General features: G+C 46.6%; 12 non-coding genes across 12 annotated transcripts; all 12 read left to right on the top strand.

Annotated features, from left to right (window-relative positions):
- Positions 1-865: 865 nt before the first annotated feature.
- Positions 866-1,056, top strand: LOC142263014 (U2 spliceosomal RNA). The gene has a single exon (XR_012730232.1). It is a non-coding gene; the product is annotated as a U2 spliceosomal RNA (small nuclear RNA).
- A 1,386-nt stretch (positions 1,057-2,442) lies between these two features.
- Positions 2,443-2,633, top strand: LOC142263012 (U2 spliceosomal RNA). Its single transcript, XR_012730231.1, has one exon. It is a non-coding gene; the product is annotated as a U2 spliceosomal RNA (small nuclear RNA).
- A 1,387-nt stretch (positions 2,634-4,020) lies between these two features.
- On the top strand, positions 4,021-4,211 carry LOC142263011 (U2 spliceosomal RNA). Its single transcript, XR_012730230.1, has one exon. It is a non-coding gene; the product is annotated as a U2 spliceosomal RNA (small nuclear RNA).
- Positions 4,212-5,598: 1,387 nt separating this feature from the next.
- Positions 5,599-5,789, top strand: LOC142263010 (U2 spliceosomal RNA). Its single transcript, XR_012730229.1, has one exon. It is a non-coding gene; the product is annotated as a U2 spliceosomal RNA (small nuclear RNA).
- Positions 5,790-7,176: 1,387 nt separating this feature from the next.
- On the top strand, positions 7,177-7,367 carry LOC142263009 (U2 spliceosomal RNA). Its single transcript, XR_012730228.1, has one exon. It is a non-coding gene; the product is annotated as a U2 spliceosomal RNA (small nuclear RNA).
- Positions 7,368-8,754: 1,387 nt separating this feature from the next.
- Positions 8,755-8,945, top strand: LOC142263008 (U2 spliceosomal RNA). Its single transcript, XR_012730227.1, has one exon. It is a non-coding gene; the product is annotated as a U2 spliceosomal RNA (small nuclear RNA).
- Positions 8,946-10,332: 1,387 nt separating this feature from the next.
- On the top strand, positions 10,333-10,523 carry LOC142263006 (U2 spliceosomal RNA). Its single transcript, XR_012730226.1, has one exon. It is a non-coding gene; the product is annotated as a U2 spliceosomal RNA (small nuclear RNA).
- Positions 10,524-11,910: 1,387 nt separating this feature from the next.
- Positions 11,911-12,101, top strand: LOC142263004 (U2 spliceosomal RNA). Its single transcript, XR_012730224.1, has one exon. It is a non-coding gene; the product is annotated as a U2 spliceosomal RNA (small nuclear RNA).
- Positions 12,102-13,488: 1,387 nt separating this feature from the next.
- Positions 13,489-13,679, top strand: LOC142263003 (U2 spliceosomal RNA). The gene has a single exon (XR_012730223.1). It is a non-coding gene; the product is annotated as a U2 spliceosomal RNA (small nuclear RNA).
- Positions 13,680-15,066: 1,387 nt separating this feature from the next.
- Positions 15,067-15,257, top strand: LOC142263002 (U2 spliceosomal RNA). The gene has a single exon (XR_012730222.1). It is a non-coding gene; the product is annotated as a U2 spliceosomal RNA (small nuclear RNA).
- A 1,387-nt stretch (positions 15,258-16,644) lies between these two features.
- LOC142263001 (U2 spliceosomal RNA) lies at positions 16,645-16,835 on the top strand. Its single transcript, XR_012730221.1, has one exon. It is a non-coding gene; the product is annotated as a U2 spliceosomal RNA (small nuclear RNA).
- Positions 16,836-18,222: 1,387 nt separating this feature from the next.
- On the top strand, positions 18,223-18,413 carry LOC142263000 (U2 spliceosomal RNA). The gene has a single exon (XR_012730220.1). It is a non-coding gene; the product is annotated as a U2 spliceosomal RNA (small nuclear RNA).
- The last annotated feature ends 1,870 nt before the right edge of the window (positions 18,414-20,283 follow it).

Raw genomic sequence — 20,283 nt, 5'->3', positions numbered from 1 at the left:
GAGCTTCTGAGCTCAATTGGGGACAGTCATGGGTGATGAATGTTTGCAACCTACTGCGAAGCCTCATACCGCAATATAAGGAACGTCAAATACTAAGAAAGGGCGGCCTATGAAAGAATTACTACTTTCAATAAGTACACTTAAACGGCTAATTGGGAATAGAAAAACTGTAAAAAGCCCTCTGAGAAAGCCCCCCTCTAACCTTTGATAGTAAGCTTTTCTGTAGTCTGCCTGTTGATGTATTTTCCGTTTGAACTGTGCACAACATGAAGAGACGGAACACTGGCGGCTTGTCACAATGCCCCCCGATGACATCACAATAGCGCTGCTGCCTAGAAAACAAGCTGCGCAGAAGAAGTTGTTCTTTGGGTGGGAGGGTGGGCTAGTGGAAGGAGGGGGCAATCTCTTTTTTTCCCGGGTGGTAGGGGGATGACAGGAGAAGGGAAGCGGGTGGTGAGAAAGGTACAGAGGGCAGGGTTTGGGGGCTGGGAAGGAAAGGGAAAAGATTAGGGTTTGGGGATGATGAAAGGGCTTTCTACGGGTAAGGATGGCAAAGGGTGGCAGTGACGGAAAGTCAGGCAACCTGTCCTGTCCGTCTTTTTGTATCGTGAATTGGAAAGACTGCAAGGGGGAGGGGAGTTGCTTGCGCCCTAAAGGAGGAGTTATTCAGATTCATTGCAGTGGGCGGCGGCTGCAAAACGCACCATTCTTCTTGTTTTGGCTCTGCAAAGCAGCCTTTTCAAGGGTTGGCTTGGGTGACAAAATGTCTTGTGTAGGCGTGGGTTTGTCTCCCTCTCGCTCTCTCTCCCTAAGATGTGTCCGGCATAGGCCAGGGTGCCACTCGAGGCCCAAACCAATTCTGGTTATCGCTTCTCGGCCTTTTGGCTAAGATCAAGTGTAGTATCTGTTCTTATCAGTTTAATATCTGATACGTCCCCTATCTGGGGACCATATATTAAATGGATTTTTAGAACAGGGAGATGGAAAAAGAGCTTGCTCTGTCCACTCCACGCATTGACCTGGTATTGCAGTACCTCCAGGAACGGTGCACCCCTTCTTAACCCAGTTTCCAAAAGCAGAACTCAATTCACCTGATTCATATTAGCCCGATTTAATGAATTGGAAGAAAGCATACGTCTTCATATGCACCTCAATTTGGCCCATTCACTTTTCACACTTCCTCCTTTTGTTTTTTATCTTTCACACTTTTGACTTTCTTTATTCATCCAAATAGCAAACTCATCACCACTCAACCTGACCAACTCGGCTATGTCCCCGTGCTGCAGTTCTCTGTCTTATCTAGATCATTTGCAATTGAATGGAATAGATCCCTTTTGGACAAAGTGGATTCACCTGCTGCTGCAGTGACCACAGGTGTGATAACATCTAGAATTGGCATCTGGTGCGATCTCTCCGCTTCCACTCCAAAGAAAGTTACCTGTTTATTCCTATCATGCATTGGTTTTTGGGGTTTTCTTTGAGTAATGATGATCTCTTTAGTAGTCTGTTGGCGCCCTCTCCTGAGGAATAGTTTGCTTGCTCTTGGACATTCTAAAAGAGAGGTCATGATAGACATTGAGCTTCTGAGCTCAATTGGGGACAGTCATGGGTGATGAATGTTTGCAACCTACTGCGAAGCCTCATACCGCAATATAAGGAACGTCAAATACTAAGAAAGGGCGGCCTATGAAAGAATTACTACTTTCAATAAGTACACTTAAACGGCTAATTGGGAATAGAAAAACTGTAAAAAGCCCTCTGAGAAAGCCCCCCTCTAACCTTTGATAGTAAGCTTTTCTGTAGTCTGCCTTTTGATGTATTTTCCGTTTGAACTGTGCACAACATGAAAAGACGGAACACTGGCGGCTTGTCACAATGCCCCCCGATGACATCACAATAGCGCTGCTGCCTAGAAAACAAGCTGCGCAGAAGAAGTTGTTCTTTGGGTGGGAGGGTGGGCTAGTGGAAGGAGGGGGCAATCTCTTTTTTTCCCGGGTGGTAGGGGGATGACAGGAGAAGGGAAGCGGGTGGTGAGAAAGGTACAGAGGGCAGGGTTTGGGGGCTGGGAAGGAAAGGGAAAAGATTAGGGTTTGGGGATGATGAAAGGGCTTTCTACGGGTAAGGATGGCAAAGGGTGGCAGTGACGGAAAGTCAGGCAACCTGTCCTGTCCGTCTTTTTGTATCGTGAATTGGAAAGACTGCAAGGGGGAGGGGAGTTGCTTGCGCCCTAAAGGAGGAGTTATTCAGATTCATTGCAGTGGGCGGCGGCTGCAAAACGCACCATTCTTCTTGTTTTGGCTCTGCAAAGCAGCCTTTTCAAGGGTTGGCTTGGGTGACAAAATGTCTTGTGTAGGCGTGGGTTTGTCTCCCTCTCGCTCTCTCTCCCTAAGATGTGTCCGGCATAGGCCAGGGTGCCACTCGAGGCCCAAACCAATTCTGGTTATCGCTTCTCGGCCTTTTGGCTAAGATCAAGTGTAGTATCTGTTCTTATCAGTTTAATATCTGATACGTCCCCTATCTGGGGACCATATATTAAATGGATTTTTAGAACAGGGAGATGGAAAAAGAGCTTGCTCTGTCCACTCCACGCATTGACCTGGTATTGCAGTACCTCCAGGAACGGTGCACCCCTTCTTAACCCAGTTTCCAAAAGCAGAACTCAATTCACCTGATTCATATTAGCCCGATTTAATGAATTGGAAGAAAGCATACGTCTTCATATGCACCTCAATTTGGCCCATTCACTTTTCACACTTCCTCCTTTTGTTTTTTATCTTTCACACTTTTGACTTTCTTTATTCATCCAAATAGCAAACTCATCACCACTCAACCTGACCAACTCGGCTATGTCCCCGTGCTGCAGTTCTCTGTCTTATCTAGATCATTTGCAATTGAATGGAATAGATCCCTTTTGGACAAAGTGGATTCACCTGCTGCTGCAGTGACCACAGGTGTGATAACATCTAGAATTGGCATCTGGTGCGATCTCTCCGCTTCCACTCCAAAGAAAGTTACCTGTTTATTCCTATCATGCATTGGTTTTTGGGGTTTTCTTTGAGTAATGATGATCTCTTTAGTAGTCTGTTGGCGCCCTCTCCTGGAGGAATAGTTTGCTTGCTCTTGGACATTCTAAAAGAGAGGTCATGATAGACATTGAGCTTCTGAGCTCAATTGGGGACAGTCATGGGTGATGAATGTTTGCAACCTACTGCGAAGCCTCATACCGCAATATAAGGAACGTCAAATACTAAGAAAGGGCGGCCTATGAAAGAATTACTACTTTCAATAAGTACACTTAAACGGCTAATTGGGAATAGAAAAACTGTAAAAAGCCCTCTGAGAAAGCCCCCCTCTAACCTTTGATAGTAAGCTTTTCTGTAGTCTGCCTGTTGATGTATTTTCCGTTTGAACTGTGCACAACATGAAGAGACGGAACACTGGCGGCTTGTCACAATGCCCCCCGATGACATCACAATAGCGCTGCTGCCTAGAAAACAAGCTGCGCAGAAGAAGTTGTTCTTTGGGTGGGAGGGTGGGCTAGTGGAAGGAGGGGGCAATCTCTTTTTTTCCCGGGTGGTAGGGGGATGACAGGAGAAGGGAAGCGGGTGGTGAGAAAGGTACAGAGGGCAGGGTTTGGGGGCTGGGAAGGAAAGGGAAAAGATTAGGGTTTGGGGATGATGAAAGGGCTTTCTACGGGTAAGGATGGCAAAGGGTGGCAGTGACGGAAAGTCAGGCAACCTGTCCTGTCCGTCTTTTTGTATCGTGAATTGGAAAGACTGCAAGGGGGAGGGGAGTTGCTTGCGCCCTAAAGGAGGAGTTATTCAGATTCATTGCAGTGGGCGGCGGCTGCAAAACGCACCATTCTTCTTGTTTTGGCTCTGCAAAGCAGCCTTTTCAAGGGTTGGCTTGGGTGACAAAATGTCTTGTGTAGGCGTGGGTTTGTCTCCCTCTCGCTCTCTCTCCCTAAGATGTGTCCGGCATAGGCCAGGGTGCCACTTGAGGCCCAAACCAATTCTGGTTATCGCTTCTCGGCCTTTTGGCTAAGATCAAGTGTAGTATCTGTTCTTATCAGTTTAATATCTGATACGTCCCCTATCTGGGGACCATATATTAAATGGATTTTTAGAACAGGGAGATGGAAAAAGAGCTTGCTCTGTCCACTCCACGCATTGACCTGGTATTGCAGTACCTCCAGGAACGGTGCACCCCTTCTTAACCCAGTTTCCAAAAGCAGAACTCAATTCACCTGATTCATATTAGCCCGATTTAATGAATTGGAAGAAAGCATACGTCTTCATATGCACCTCAATTTGGCCCATTCACTTTTCACACTTCCTCCTTTTGTTTTTTATCTTTCACACTTTTGACTTTCTTTATTCATCCAAATAGCAAACTCATCACCACTCAACCTGACCAACTCGGCTATGTCCCCGTGCTGCAGTTCTCTGTCTTATCTAGATCATTTGCAATTGAATGGAATAGATCCCTTTTGGACAAAGTGGATTCACCTGCTGCTGCAGTGACCACAGGTGTGATAACATCTAGAATTGGCATCTGGTGCGATCTCTCCGCTTCCACTCCAAAGAAAGTTACCTGTTTATTCCTATCATGCATTGGTTTTTGGGGTTTTCTTTGAGTAATGATGATCTCTTTAGTAGTCTGTTGGCGCCCTCTCCTGGAGGAATAGTTTGCTTGCTCTTGGACATTCTAAAAGAGAGGTCATGATAGACATTGAGCTTCTGAGCTCAATTGGGGACAGTCATGGGTGATGAATGTTTGCAACCTACTGCGAAGCCTCATACCGCAATATAAGGAACGTCAAATACTAAGAAAGGGCGGCCTATGAAAGAATTACTACTTTCAATAAGTACACTTAAACGGCTAATTGGGAATAGAAAAACTGTAAAAAGCCCTCTGAGAAAGCCCCCCTCTAACCTTTGATAGTAAGCTTTTCTGTAGTCTGCCTGTTGATGTATTTTCCGTTTGAACTGTGCACAACATGAAGAGACGGAACACTGGCGGCTTGTCACAATGCCCCCCGATGACATCACAATAGCGCTGCTGCCTAGAAAACAAGCTGCGCAGAAGAAGTTGTTCTTTGGGTGGGAGGGTGGGCTAGTGGAAGGAGGGGGCAATCTCTTTTTTTCCCGGGTGGTAGGGGGATGACAGGAGAAGGGAAGCGGGTGGTGAGAAAGGTACAGAGGGCAGGGTTTGGGGGCTGGGAAGGAAAGGGAAAAGATTAGGGTTTGGGGATGATGAAAGGGCTTTCTACGGGTAAGGATGGCAAAGGGTGGCAGTGACGGAAAGTCAGGCAACCTGTCCTGTCCGTCTTTTTGTATCGTGAATTGGAAAGACTGCAAGGGGGAGGGGAGTTGCTTGCGCCCTAAAGGAGGAGTTATTCAGATTCATTGCAGTGGGCGGCGGCTGCAAAACGCACCATTCTTCTTGTTTTGGCTCTGCAAAGCAGCCTTTTCAAGGGTTGGCTTGGGTGACAAAATGTCTTGTGTAGGCGTGGGTTTGTCTCCCTCTCGCTCTCTCTCCCTAAGATGTGTCCGGCATAGGCCAGGGTGCCACTCGAGGCCCAAACCAATTCTGGTTATCGCTTCTCGGCCTTTTGGCTAAGATCAAGTGTAGTATCTGTTCTTATCAGTTTAATATCTGATACGTCCCCTATCTGGGGACCATATATTAAATGGATTTTTAGAACAGGGAGATGGAAAAAGAGCTTGCTCTGTCCACTCCACGCATTGACCTGGTATTGCAGTACCTCCAGGAACGGTGCACCCCTTCTTAACCCAGTTTCCAAAAGCAGAACTCAATTCACCTGATTCATATTAGCCCGATTTAATGAATTGGAAGAAAGCATACGTCTTCATATGCACCTCAATTTGGCCCATTCACTTTTCACACTTCCTCCTTTTGTTTTTTATCTTTCACACTTTTGACTTTCTTTATTCATCCAAATAGCAAACTCATCACCACTCAACCTGACCAACTCGGCTATGTCCCCGTGCTGCAGTTCTCTGTCTTATCTAGATCATTTGCAATTGAATGGAATAGATCCCTTTTGGACAAAGTGGATTCACCTGCTGCTGCAGTGACCACAGGTGTGATAACATCTAGAATTGGCATCTGGTGCGATCTCTCCGCTTCCACTCCAAAGAAAGTTACCTGTTTATTCCTATCATGCATTGGTTTTTGGGGTTTTCTTTGAGTAATGATGATCTCTTTAGTAGTCTGTTGGCGCCCTCTCCTGGAGGAATAGTTTGCTTGCTCTTGGACATTCTAAAAGAGAGGTCATGATAGACATTGAGCTTCTGAGCTCAATTGGGGACAGTCATGGGTGATGAATGTTTGCAACCTACTGCGAAGCCTCATACCGCAATATAAGGAACGTCAAATACTAAGAAAGGGCGGCCTATGAAAGAATTACTACTTTCAATAAGTACACTTAAACGGCTAATTGGGAATAGAAAAACTGTAAAAAGCCCTCTGAGAAAGCCCCCCTCTAACCTTTGATAGTAAGCTTTTCTGTAGTCTGCCTGTTGATGTATTTTCCGTTTGAACTGTGCACAACATGAAGAGACGGAACACTGGCGGCTTGTCACAATGCCCCCCGATGACATCACAATAGCGCTGCTGCCTAGAAAACAAGCTGCGCAGAAGAAGTTGTTCTTTGGGTGGGAGGGTGGGCTAGTGGAAGGAGGGGGCAATCTCTTTTTTTCCCGGGTGGTAGGGGGATGACAGGAGAAGGGAAGCGGGTGGTGAGAAAGGTACAGAGGGCAGGGTTTGGGGGCTGGGAAGGAAAGGGAAAAGATTAGGGTTTGGGGATGATGAAAGGGCTTTCTACGGGTAAGGATGGCAAAGGGTGGCAGTGACGGAAAGTCAGGCAACCTGTCCTGTCCGTCTTTTTGTATCGTGAATTGGAAAGACTGCAAGGGGGAGGGGAGTTGCTTGCGCCCTAAAGGAGGAGTTATTCAGATTCATTGCAGTGGGCGGCGGCTGCAAAACGCACCATTCTTCTTGTTTTGGCTCTGCAAAGCAGCCTTTTCAAGGGTTGGCTTGGGTGACAAAATGTCTTGTGTAGGCGTGGGTTTGTCTCCCTCTCGCTCTCTCTCCCTAAGATGTGTCCGGCATAGGCCAGGGTGCCACTCGAGGCCCAAACCAATTCTGGTTATCGCTTCTCGGCCTTTTGGCTAAGATCAAGTGTAGTATCTGTTCTTATCAGTTTAATATCTGATACGTCCCCTATCTGGGGACCATATATTAAATGGATTTTTAGAACAGGGAGATGGAAAAAGAGCTTGCTCTGTCCACTCCACGCATTGACCTGGTATTGCAGTACCTCCAGGAACGGTGCACCCCTTCTTAACCCAGTTTCCAAAAGCAGAACTCAATTCACCTGATTCATATTAGCCCGATTTAATGAATTGGAAGAAAGCATACGTCTTCATATGCACCTCAATTTGGCCCATTCACTTTTCACACTTCCTCCTTTTGTTTTTTATCTTTCACACTTTTGACTTTCTTTATTCATCCAAATAGCAAACTCATCACCACTCAACCTGACCAACTCGGCTATGTCCCCGTGCTGCAGTTCTCTGTCTTATCTAGATCATTTGCAATTGAATGGAATAGATCCCTTTTGGACAAAGTGGATTCACCTGCTGCTGCAGTGACCACAGGTGTGATAACATCTAGAATTGGCATCTGGTGCGATCTCTCCGCTTCCACTCCAAAGAAAGTTACCTGTTTATTCCTATCATGCATTGGTTTTTGGGGTTTTCTTTGAGTAATGATGATCTCTTTAGTAGTCTGTTGGCGCCCTCTCCTGGAGGAATAGTTTGCTTGCTCTTGGACATTCTAAAAGAGAGGTCATGATAGACATTGAGCTTCTGAGCTCAATTGGGGACAGTCATGGGTGATGAATGTTTGCAACCTACTGCGAAGCCTCATACCGCAATATAAGGAACGTCAAATACTAAGAAAGGGCGGCCTATGAAAGAATTACTACTTTCAATAAGTACACTTAAACGGCTAATTGGGAATAGAAAAACTGTAAAAAGCCCTCTGAGAAAGCCCCCCTCTAACCTTTGATAGTAAGCTTTTCTGTAGTCTGCCTGTTGATGTATTTTCCGTTTGAACTGTGCACAACATGAAGAGACGGAACACTGGCGGCTTGTCACAATGCCCCCCGATGACATCACAATAGCGCTGCTGCCTAGAAAACAAGCTGCGCAGAAGAAGTTGTTCTTTGGGTGGGAGGGTGGGCTAGTGGAAGGAGGGGGCAATCTCTTTTTTTCCCGGGTGGTAGGGGGATGACAGGAGAAGGGAAGCGGGTGGTGAGAAAGGTACAGAGGGCAGGGTTTGGGGGCTGGGAAGGAAAGGGAAAAGATTAGGGTTTGGGGATGATGAAAGGGCTTTCTACGGGTAAGGATGGCAAAGGGTGGCAGTGACGGAAAGTCAGGCAACCTGTCCTGTCCGTCTTTTTGTATCGTGAATTGGAAAGACTGCAAGGGGGAGGGGAGTTGCTTGCGCCCTAAAGGAGGAGTTATTCAGATTCATTGCAGTGGGCGGCGGCTGCAAAACGCACCATTCTTCTTGTTTTGGCTCTGCAAAGCAGCCTTTTCAAGGGTTGGCTTGGGTGACAAAATGTCTTGTGTAGGCGTGGGTTTGTCTCCCTCTCGCTCTCTCTCCCTAAGATGTGTCCGGCATAGGCCAGGGTGCCACTCGAGGCCCAAACCAATTCTGGTTATCGCTTCTCGGCCTTTTGGCTAAGATCAAGTGTAGTATCTGTTCTTATCAGTTTAATATCTGATACGTCCCCTATCTGGGGACCATATATTAAATGGATTTTTAGAACAGGGAGATGGAAAAAGAGCTTGCTCTGTCCACTCCACGCATTGACCTGGTATTGCAGTACCTCCAGGAACGGTGCACCCCTTCTTAACCCAGTTTCCAAAAGCAGAACTCAATTCACCTGATTCATATTAGCCCGATTTAATGAATTGGAAGAAAGCATACGTCTTCATATGCACCTCAATTTGGCCCATTCACTTTTCACACTTCCTCCTTTTGTTTTTTATCTTTCACACTTTTGACTTTCTTTATTCATCCAAATAGCAAACTCATCACCACTCAACCTGACCAACTCGGCTATGTCCCCGTGCTGCAGTTCTCTGTCTTATCTAGATCATTTGCAATTGAATGGAATAGATCCCTTTTGGACAAAGTGGATTCACCTGCTGCTGCAGTGACCACAGGTGTGATAACATCTAGAATTGGCATCTGGTGCGATCTCTCCGCTTCCACTCCAAAGAAAGTTACCTGTTTATTCCTATCATGCATTGGTTTTTGGGGTTTTCTTTGAGTAATGATGATCTCTTTAGTAGTCTGTTGGCGCCCTCTCCTGGAGGAATAGTTTGCTTGCTCTTGGACATTCTAAAAGAGAGGTCATGATAGACATTGAGCTTCTGAGCTCAATTGGGGACAGTCATGGGTGATGAATGTTTGCAACCTACTGCGAAGCCTCATACCGCAATATAAGGAACGTCAAATACTAAGAAAGGGCGGCCTATGAAAGAATTACTACTTTCAATAAGTACACTTAAACGGCTAATTGGGAATAGAAAAACTGTAAAAAGCCCTCTGAGAAAGCCCCCCTCTAACCTTTGATAGTAAGCTTTTCTGTAGTCTGCCTGTTGATGTATTTTCCGTTTGAACTGTGCACAACATGAAGAGACGGAACACTGGCGGCTTGTCACAATGCCCCCCGATGACATCACAATAGCGCTGCTGCCTAGAAAACAAGCTGCGCAGAAGAAGTTGTTCTTTGGGTGGGAGGGTGGGCTAGTGGAAGGAGGGGGCAATCTCTTTTTTTCCCGGGTGGTAGGGGGATGACAGGAGAAGGGAAGCGGGTGGTGAGAAAGGTACAGAGGGCAGGGTTTGGGGGCTGGGAAGGAAAGGGAAAAGATTAGGGTTTGGGGATGATGAAAGGGCTTTCTACGGGTAAGGATGGCAAAGGGTGGCAGTGACGGAAAGTCAGGCAACCTGTCCTGTCCGTCTTTTTGTATCGTGAATTGGAAAGACTGCAAGGGGGAGGGGAGTTGCTTGCGCCCTAAAGGAGGAGTTATTCAGATTCATTGCAGTGGGCGGCGGCTGCAAAACGCACCATTCTTCTTGTTTTGGCTCTGCAAAGCAGCCTTTTCAAGGGTTGGCTTGGGTGACAAAATGTCTTGTGTAGGCGTGGGTTTGTCTCCCTCTCGCTCTCTCTCCCTAAGATGTGTCCGGCATAGGCCAGGGTGCCACTCGAGGCCCAAACCAATTCTGGTTATCGCTTCTCGGCCTTTTGGCTAAGATCAAGTGTAGTATCTGTTCTTATCAGTTTAATATCTGATACGTCCCCTATCTGGGGACCATATATTAAATGGATTTTTAGAACAGGGAGATGGAAAAAGAGCTTGCTCTGTCCACTCCACGCATTGACCTGGTATTGCAGTACCTCCAGGAACGGTGCACCCCTTCTTAACCCAGTTTCCAAAAGCAGAACTCAATTCACCTGATTCATATTAGCCCGATTTAATGAATTGGAAGAAAGCATACGTCTTCATATGCACCTCAATTTGGCCCATTCACTTTTCACACTTCCTCCTTTTGTTTTTTATCTTTCACACTTTTGACTTTCTTTATTCATCCAAATAGCAAACTCATCACCACTCAACCTGACCAACTCGGCTATGTCCCCGTGCTGCAGTTCTCTGTCTTATCTAGATCATTTGCAATTGAATGGAATAGATCCCTTTTGGACAAAGTGGATTCACCTGCTGCTGCAGTGACCACAGGTGTGATAACATCTAGAATTGGCATCTGGTGCGATCTCTCCGCTTCCACTCCAAAGAAAGTTACCTGTTTATTCCTATCATGCATTGGTTTTTGGGGTTTTCTTTGAGTAATGATGATCTCTTTAGTAGTCTGTTGGCGCCCTCTCCTGGAGGAATAGTTTGCTTGCTCTTGGACATTCTAAAAGAGAGGTCATGATAGACATTGAGCTTCTGAGCTCAATTGGGGACAGTCATGGGTGATGAATGTTTGCAACCTACTGCGAAGCCTCATACCGCAATATAAGGAACGTCAAATACTAAGAAAGGGCGGCCTATGAAAGAATTACTACTTTCAATAAGTACACTTAAACGGCTAATTGGGAATAGAAAAACTGTAAAAAGCCCTCTGAGAAAGCCCCCCTCTAACCTTTGATAGTAAGCTTTTCTGTAGTCTGCCTGTTGATGTATTTTCCGTTTGAACTGTGCACAACATGAAGAGACGGAACACTGGCGGCTTGTCACAATGCCCCCCGATGACATCACAATAGCGCTGCTGCCTAGAAAACAAGCTGCGCAGAAGAAGTTGTTCTTTGGGTGGGAGGGTGGGCTAGTGGAAGGAGGGGGCAATCTCTTTTTTTCCCGGGTGGTAGGGGGATGACAGGAGAAGGGAAGCGGGTGGTGAGAAAGGTACAGAGGGCAGGGTTTGGGGGCTGGGAAGGAAAGGGAAAAGATTAGGGTTTGGGGATGATGAAAGGGCTTTCTACGGGTAAGGATGGCAAAGGGTGGCAGTGACGGAAAGTCAGGCAACCTGTCCTGTCCGTCTTTTTGTATCGTGAATTGGAAAGACTGCAAGGGGGAGGGGAGTTGCTTGCGCCCTAAAGGAGGAGTTATTCAGATTCATTGCAGTGGGCGGCGGCTGCAAAACGCACCATTCTTCTTGTTTTGGCTCTGCAAAGCAGCCTTTTCAAGGGTTGGCTTGGGTGACAAAATGTCTTGTGTAGGCGTGGGTTTGTCTCCCTCTCGCTCTCTCTCCCTAAGATGTGTCCGGCATAGGCCAGGGTGCCACTCGAGGCCCAAACCAATTCTGGTTATCGCTTCTCGGCCTTTTGGCTAAGATCAAGTGTAGTATCTGTTCTTATCAGTTTAATATCTGATACGTCCCCTATCTGGGGACCATATATTAAATGGATTTTTAGAACAGGGAGATGGAAAAAGAGCTTGCTCTGTCCACTCCACGCATTGACCTGGTATTGCAGTACCTCCAGGAACGGTGCACCCCTTCTTAACCCAGTTTCCAAAAGCAGAACTCAATTCACCTGATTCATATTAGCCCGATTTAATGAATTGGAAGAAAGCATACGTCTTCATATGCACCTCAATTTGGCCCATTCACTTTTCACACTTCCTCCTTTTGTTTTTTATCTTTCACACTTTTGACTTTCTTTATTCATCCAAATAGCAAACTCATCACCACTCAACCTGACCAACTCGGCTATGTCCCCGTGCTGCAGTTCTCTGTCTTATCTAGATCATTTGCAATTGAATGGAATAGATCCCTTTTGGACAAAGTGGATTCACCTGCTGCTGCAGTGACCACAGGTGTGATAACATCTAGAATTGGCATCTGGTGCGATCTCTCCGCTTCCACTCCAAAGAAAGTTACCTGTTTATTCCTATCATGCATTGGTTTTTGGGGTTTTCTTTGAGTAATGATGATCTCTTTAGTAGTCTGTTGGCGCCCTCTCCTGGAGGAATAGTTTGCTTGCTCTTGGACATTCTAAAAGAGAGGTCATGATAGACATTGAGCTTCTGAGCTCAATTGGGGACAGTCATGGGTGATGAATGTTTGCAACCTACTGCGAAGCCTCATACCGCAATATAAGGAACGTCAAATACTAAGAAAGGGCGGCCTATGAAAGAATTACTACTTTCAATAAGTACACTTAAACGGCTAATTGGGAATAGAAAAACTGTAAAAAGCCCTCTGAGAAAGCCCCCCTCTAACCTTTGATAGTAAGCTTTTCTGTAGTCTGCCTGTTGATGTATTTTCCGTTTGAACTGTGCACAACATGAAGAGACGGAACACTGGCGGCTTGTCACAATGCCCCCCGATGACATCACAATAGCGCTGCTGCCTAGAAAACAAGCTGCGCAGAAGAAGTTGTTCTTTGGGTGGGAGGGTGGGCTAGTGGAAGGAGGGGGCAATCTCTTTTTTTCCCGGGTGGTAGGGGGATGACAGGAGAAGGGAAGCGGGTGGTGAGAAAGGTACAGAGGGCAGGGTTTGGGGGCTGGGAAGGAAAGGGAAAAGATTAGGGTTTGGGGATGATGAAAGGGCTTTCTACGGGTAAGGATGGCAAAGGGTGGCAGTGACGGAAAGTCAGGCAACCTGTCCTGTCCGTCTTTTTGTATCGTGAATTGGAAAGACTGCAAGGGGGAGGGGAGTTGCTTGCGCCCTAAAGGAGGAGTTATTCAGATTCATTGCAGTGGGCGGCGGCTGCAAAACGCACCATTCTTCTTGTTTTGGCTCTGCAAAGCAGCCTTTTCAAGGGTTGGCTTGGGTGACAAAATGTCTTGTGTAGGCGTGGGTTTGTCTCCCTCTCGCTCTCTCTCCCTAAGATGTGTCCGGCATAGGCCAGGGTGCCACTCGAGGCCCAAACCAATTCTGGTTATCGCTTCTCGGCCTTTTGGCTAAGATCAAGTGTAGTATCTGTTCTTATCAGTTTAATATCTGATACGTCCCCTATCTGGGGACCATATATTAAATGGATTTTTAGAACAGGGAGATGGAAAAAGAGCTTGCTCTGTCCACTCCACGCATTGACCTGGTATTGCAGTACCTCCAGGAACGGTGCACCCCTTCTTAACCCAGTTTCCAAAAGCAGAACTCAATTCACCTGATTCATATTAGCCCGATTTAATGAATTGGAAGAAAGCATACGTCTTCATATGCACCTCAATTTGGCCCATTCACTTTTCACACTTCCTCCTTTTGTTTTTTATCTTTCACACTTTTGACTTTCTTTATTCATCCAAATAGCAAACTCATCACCACTCAACCTGACCAACTCGGCTATGTCCCCGTGCTGCAGTTCTCTGTCTTATCTAGATCATTTGCAATTGAATGGAATAGATCCCTTTTGGACAAAGTGGATTCACCTGCTGCTGCAGTGACCACAGGTGTGATAACATCTAGAATTGGCATCTGGTGCGATCTCTCCGCTTCCACTCCAAAGAAAGTTACCTGTTTATTCCTATCATGCATTGGTTTTTGGGGTTTTCTTTGAGTAATGATGATCTCTTTAGTAGTCTGTTGGCGCCCTCTCCTGGAGGAATAGTTTGCTTGCTCTTGGACATTCTAAAAGAGAGGTCATGATAGACATTGAGCTTCTGAGCTCAATTGGGGACAGTCATGGGTGATGAATGTTTGCAACCTACTGCGAAGCCTCATACCGCAATATAAGGAACGTCAAATACTAAGAAAGGGCGGCCTATGAAAGAATTACTACTTTCAATAAGTACACTTAAACGGCTAATTGGGAATAGAAAAACTGTAAAAAGCCCTCTGAGAAAGCCCCCCTCTAACCTTTGATAGTAAGCTTTTCTGTAGTCTGCCTGTTGATGTATTTTCCGTTTGAACTGTGCACAACATGAAGAGACGGAACACTGGCGGCTTGTCACAATGCCCCCCGATGACATCACAATAGCGCTGCTGCCTAGAAAACAAGCTGCGCAGAAGAAGTTGTTCTTTGGGTGGGAGGGTGGGCTAGTGGAAGGAGGGGGCAATCTCTTTTTTTCCCGGGTGGTAGGGGGATGACAGGAGAAGGGAAGCGGGTGGTGAGAAAGGTACAGAGGGCAGGGTTTGGGGGCTGGGAAGGAAAGGGAAAAGATTAGGGTTTGGGGATGATGAAAGGGCTTTCTACGGGTAAGGATGGCAAAGGGTGGCAGTGACGGAAAGTCAGGCAACCTGTCCTGTCCGTCTTTTTGTATCGTGAATTGGAAAGACTGCAAGGGGGAGGGGAGTTGCTTGCGCCCTAAAGGAGGAGTTATTCAGATTCATTGCAGTGGGCGGCGGCTGCAAAACGCACCATTCTTCTTGTTTTGGCTCTGCAAAGCAGCCTTTTCAAGGGTTGGCTTGGGTGACAAAATGTCTTGTGTAGGCGTGGGTTTGTCTCCCTCTCGCTCTCTCTCCCTAAGATGTGTCCGGCATAGGCCAGGGTGCCACTCGAGGCCCAAACCAATTCTGGTTATCGCTTCTCGGCCTTTTGGCTAAGATCAAGTGTAGTATCTGTTCTTATCAGTTTAATATCTGATACGTCCCCTATCTGGGGACCATATATTAAATGGATTTTTAGAACAGGGAGATGGAAAAAGAGCTTGCTCTGTCCACTCCACGCATTGACCTGGTATTGCAGTACCTCCAGGAACGGTGCACCCCTTCTTAACCCAGTTTCCAAAAGCAGAACTCAATTCACCTGATTCATATTAGCCCGATTTAATGAATTGGAAGAAAGCATACGTCTTCATATGCACCTCAATTTGGCCCATTCACTTTTCACACTTCCTCCTTTTGTTTTTTATCTTTCACACTTTTGACTTTCTTTATTCATCCAAATAGCAAACTCATCACCACTCAACCTGACCAACTCGGCTATGTCCCCGTGCTGCAGTTCTCTGTCTTATCTAGATCATTTGCAATTGAATGGAATAGATCCCTTTTGGACAAAGTGGATTCACCTGCTGCTGCAGTGACCACAGGTGTGATAACATCTAGAATTGGCATCTGGTGCGATCTCTCCGCTTCCACTCCAAAGAAAGTTACCTGTTTATTCCTATCATGCATTGGTTTTTGGGGTTTTCTTTGAGTAATGATGATCTCTTTAGTAGTCTGTTGGCGCCCTCTCCTGGAGGAATAGTTTGCTTGCTCTTGGACATTCTAAAAGAGAGGTCATGATAGACATTGAGCTTCTGAGCTCAATTGGGGACAGTCATGGGTGATGAATGTTTGCAACCTACTGCGAAGCCTCATACCGCAATATAAGGAACGTCAAATACTAAGAAAGGGCGGCCTATGAAAGAATTACTACTTTCAATAAGTACACTTAAACGGCTAATTGGGAATAGAAAAACTGTAAAAAGCCCTCTGAGAAAGCCCCCCTCTAACCTTTGATAGTAAGCTTTTCTGTAGTCTGCCTGTTGATGTATTTTCCGTTTGAACTGTGCACAACATGAAGAGACGGAACACTGGCGGCTTGTCACAATGCCCCCCGATGACATCACAATAGCGCTGCTGCCTAGAAAACAAGCTGCGCAGAAGAAGTTGTTCTTTGGGTGGGAGGGTGGGCTAGTGGAAGGAGGGGGCAATCTCTTTTTTTCCCGGGTGGTAGGGGGATGACAGGAGAAGGGAAGCGGGTGGTGAGAAAGGTACAGAGGGCAGGGTTTGGGGGCTGGGAAGGAAAGGGAAAAGATTAGGGTTTGGGGATGATGAAAGGGCTTTCTACGGGTAAGGATGGCAAAGGGTGGCAGTGACGGAAAGTCAGGCAACCTGTCCTGTCCGTCTTTTTGTATCGTGAATTGGAAAGACTGCAAGGGGGAGGGGAGTTGCTTGCGCCCTAAAGGAGGAGTTATTCAGATTCATTGCAGTGGGCGGCGGCTGCAAAACGCACCATTCTTCTTGTTTTGGCTCTGCAAAGCAGCCTTTTCAAGGGTTGGCTTGGGTGACAAAATGTCTTGTGTAGGCGTGGGTTTGTCTCCCTCTCGCTCTCTCTCCCTAAGATGTGTCCGGCATAGGCCAGGGTGCCACTCGAGGCCCAAACCAATTCTGGTTATCGCTTCTCGGCCTTTTGGCTAAGATCAAGTGTAGTATCTGTTCTTATCAGTTTAATATCTGATACGTCCCCTATCTGGGGACCATATATTAAATGGATTTTTAGAACAGGGAGATGGAAAAAGAGCTTGCTCTGTCCACTCCACGCATTGACCTGGTATTGCAGTACCTCCAGGAACGGTGCACCCCTTCTTAACCCAGTTTCCAAAAGCAGAACTCAATTCACCTGATTCATATTAGCCCGATTTAATGAATTGGAAGAAAGCATACGTCTTCATATGCACCTCAATTTGGCCCATTCACTTTTCACACTTCCTCCTTTTGTTTTTTATCTTTCACACTTTTGACTTTCTTTATTCATCCAAATAGCAAACTCATCACCACTCAACCTGACCAACTCGGCTATGTCCCCGTGCTGCAGTTCTCTGTCTTATCTAGATCATTTGCAATTGAATGGAATAGATCCCTTTTGGACAAAGTGGATTCACCTGCTGCTGCAGTGACCACAGGTGTGATAACATCTAGAATTGGCATCTGGTGCGATCTCTCCGCTTCCACTCCAAAGAAAGTTACCTGTTTATTCCTATCATGCATTGGTTTTTGGGGTTTTCTTTGAGTAATGATGATCTCTTTAGTAGTCTGTTGGCGCCCTCTCCTGGAGGAATAGTTTGCTTGCTCTTGGACATTCTAAAAGAGAGGTCATGATAGACATTGAGCTTCTGAGCTCAATTGGGGACAGTCATGGGTGATGAATGTTTGCAACCTACTGCGAAGCCTCATACCGCAATATAAGGAACGTCAAATACTAAGAAAGGGCGGCCTATGAAAGAATTACTACTTTCAATAAGTACACTTAAACGGCTAATTGGGAATAGAAAAACTGTAAAAAGCCCTCTGAGAAAGCCCCCCTCTAACCTTTGATAGTAAGCTTTTCTGTAGTCTGCCTGTTGATGTATTTTCCGTTTGAACTGTGCACAACATGAAGAGACGGAACACTGGCGGCTTGTCACAATGCCCCCCGATGACATCACAATAGCGCTGCTGCCTAGAAAACAAGCTGCGCAGAAGAAGTTGTTCTTTGGGTGGGAGGGTGGGCTAGTGGAAGGAGGGGGCAATCTCTTTTTTTCCCGGGTGGTAGGGGGATGACAGGAGAAGGGAAGCGGGTGGTGAGAAAGGTACAGAGGGCAGGGTTTGGGGGCTGGGAAGGAAAGGGAAAAGATTAGGGTTTGGGGATGATGAAAGGGCTTTCTACGGGTAAGGATGGCAAAGGGTGGCAGTGACGGAAAGTCAGGCAACCTGTCCTGTCCGTCTTTTTGTATCGTGAATTGGAAAGACTGCAAGGGGGAGGGGAGTTGCTTGCGCCCTAAAGGAGGAGTTATTCAGATTCATTGCAGTGGGCGGCGGCTGCAAAACGCACCATTCTTCTTGTTTTGGCTCTGCAAAGCAGCCTTTTCAAGGGTTGGCTTGGGTGACAAAATGTCTTGTGTAGGCGTGGGTTTGTCTCCCTCTCGCTCTCTCTCCCTAAGATGTGTCCGGCATAGGCCAGGGTGCCACTCGAGGCCCAAACCAATTCTGGTTATCGCTTCTCGGCCTTTTGGCTAAGATCAAGTGTAGTATCTGTTCTTATCAGTTTAATATCTGATACGTCCCCTATCTGGGGACCATATATTAAATGGATTTTTAGAACAGGGAGATGGAAAAAGAGCTTGCTCTGTCCACTCCACGCATTGACCTGGTATTGCAGTACCTCCAGGAACGGTGCACCCCTTCTTAACCCAGTTTCCAAAAGCAGAACTCAATTCACCTGATTCATATTAGCCCGATTTAATGAATTGGAAGAAAGCATACGTCTTCATATGCACCTCAATTTGGCCCATTCACTTTTCACACTTCCTCCTTTTGTTTTTTATCTTTCACACTTTTGACTTTCTTTATTCATCCAAATAGCAAACTCATCACCACTCAACCTGACCAACTCGGCTATGTCCCCGTGCTGCAGTTCTCTGTCTTATCTAGATCATTTGCAATTGAATGGAATAGATCCCTTTTGGACAAAGTGGATTCACCTGCTGCTGCAGTGACCACAGGTGTGATAACATCTAGAATTGGCATCTGGTGCGATCTCTCCGCTTCCACTCCAAAGAAAGTTACCTGTTTATTCCTATCATGCATTGGTTTTTGGTGCTTTCTTTGAGTAATGATGATCTCTTTAGTGGTCTGTTGGCTCCCCCTCCTGGAGGAATAGTTTGCTTGCTCTTGGACATTCTAAAAGAGAGGTCATGATAGACATTGAGCTTCTGAGCTCAATTGGGGACAGTCATGGGTGATGAATGTTTGCAACCTACTGCGAAGCCTCATACCGCAATATAAGGAACGTCAAATACTAAGAAAGGGCGGCCTATGAAAGAATTACTACTTTCAATAAGTACACTTAAACGGCTAATTGGGAATAGAAAAACTGTAAAAAGCCCTCTGAGAAAGCCCCCCTCTAACCTTTGATAGTAAGCTTTTCTGTAGTCTGCCTGTTGATGTATTTTCCGTTTGAACTGTGCACAACATGAAGAGACGGAACACTGGCGGCTTGTCACAATGCCCCCCGATGACATCACAATAGCGCTGCTGCCTAGAAAACAAGCTGCGCAGAAGAAGTTGTTCTTTGGGTGGGAGGGTGGGCTAGTGGAAGGAGGGGGCAATCTCTTTTTTTCCCGGGTGGTAGGGGGATGACAGGAGAAGGGAAGCGGGTGGTGAGAAAGGTACAGAGGGCAGGGTTTGGGGGCTGGGAAGGAAAGGGAAAAGATTAGGGTTTGGGGATGATGAAAGGGCTTTCTACGGGTAAGGATGGCAAAGGGTGGCAGTGACGGAAAGTCAGGCAACCTGTCCTGTCCGTCTTTTTGTATCGTGAATTGGAAAGACTGCAAGGGGGAGGGGAGTTGCTTGCGCCCTAAAGGAGGAGTTATTCAGATTCATTGCAGTGGGCGGCGGCTGCAAAACGCACCATTCTTCTTGTTTTGGCTCTGCAAAGCAGCCTTTTCAAGGGTTGGCTTGGGTGACAAAATGTCTTGTGTAGGCGTGGGTTTGTCTCCCTCTCGCTCTCTCTCCCTAAGATGTGTCCGGCATAGGCCAGGGTGCCACTCGAGGCCCAAACCAATTCTGGTTATCGCTTCTCGGCCTTTTGGCTAAGATCAAGTGTAGTGTTGTTCGAAGAGGTGGTTTAAGCTCCAGGCCACCTTAGTACAATGATACAATGCACACTGGAAGGTTGCGCTTGCTAGTACTCTGGGTGGATAGTATATTCATCTAAAGGAAAACATGGCCCTACCAGGATCGAGGCTATTAGACTGAGTAAGGGTGGGGGGCTATAATACAACGTGCCCCAGGACTGACGACCCTGGAGTGAGTCTGAGCTTGCTGGCTTGGGACCCCGGCAAGCCTTGGGCTCTGTAGCACACCGTACCTTGCCTTTTCATACTTTTTGAGCATATTACCCTATCCCGGCCTTCTGGCTAGGAAGGGAAATTTTTATAATCCCGGTCGGAGGTCTGGTCAGCTTTGGGCTGAGAAACTAACACCCGGTTGGAGGTCTGGGTCAGCTTCGGCTGAGAAACCAACACCCGGTTGGAGGTCTGGGTCAGCTTCGGC

The sequence above is a fragment of the Anomaloglossus baeobatrachus genome, unplaced genomic scaffold (genome assembly GCF_048569485.1).
Source record: "Anomaloglossus baeobatrachus isolate aAnoBae1 unplaced genomic scaffold, aAnoBae1.hap1 Scaffold_255, whole genome shotgun sequence".
NCBI classification, from domain to species: domain Eukaryota; kingdom Metazoa; phylum Chordata; class Amphibia; order Anura; family Aromobatidae; genus Anomaloglossus; species Anomaloglossus baeobatrachus.
The sequence above is the reverse complement of the archived record's forward strand: the minus strand, read 5'-3'. Positions and strand labels throughout refer to the sequence as shown.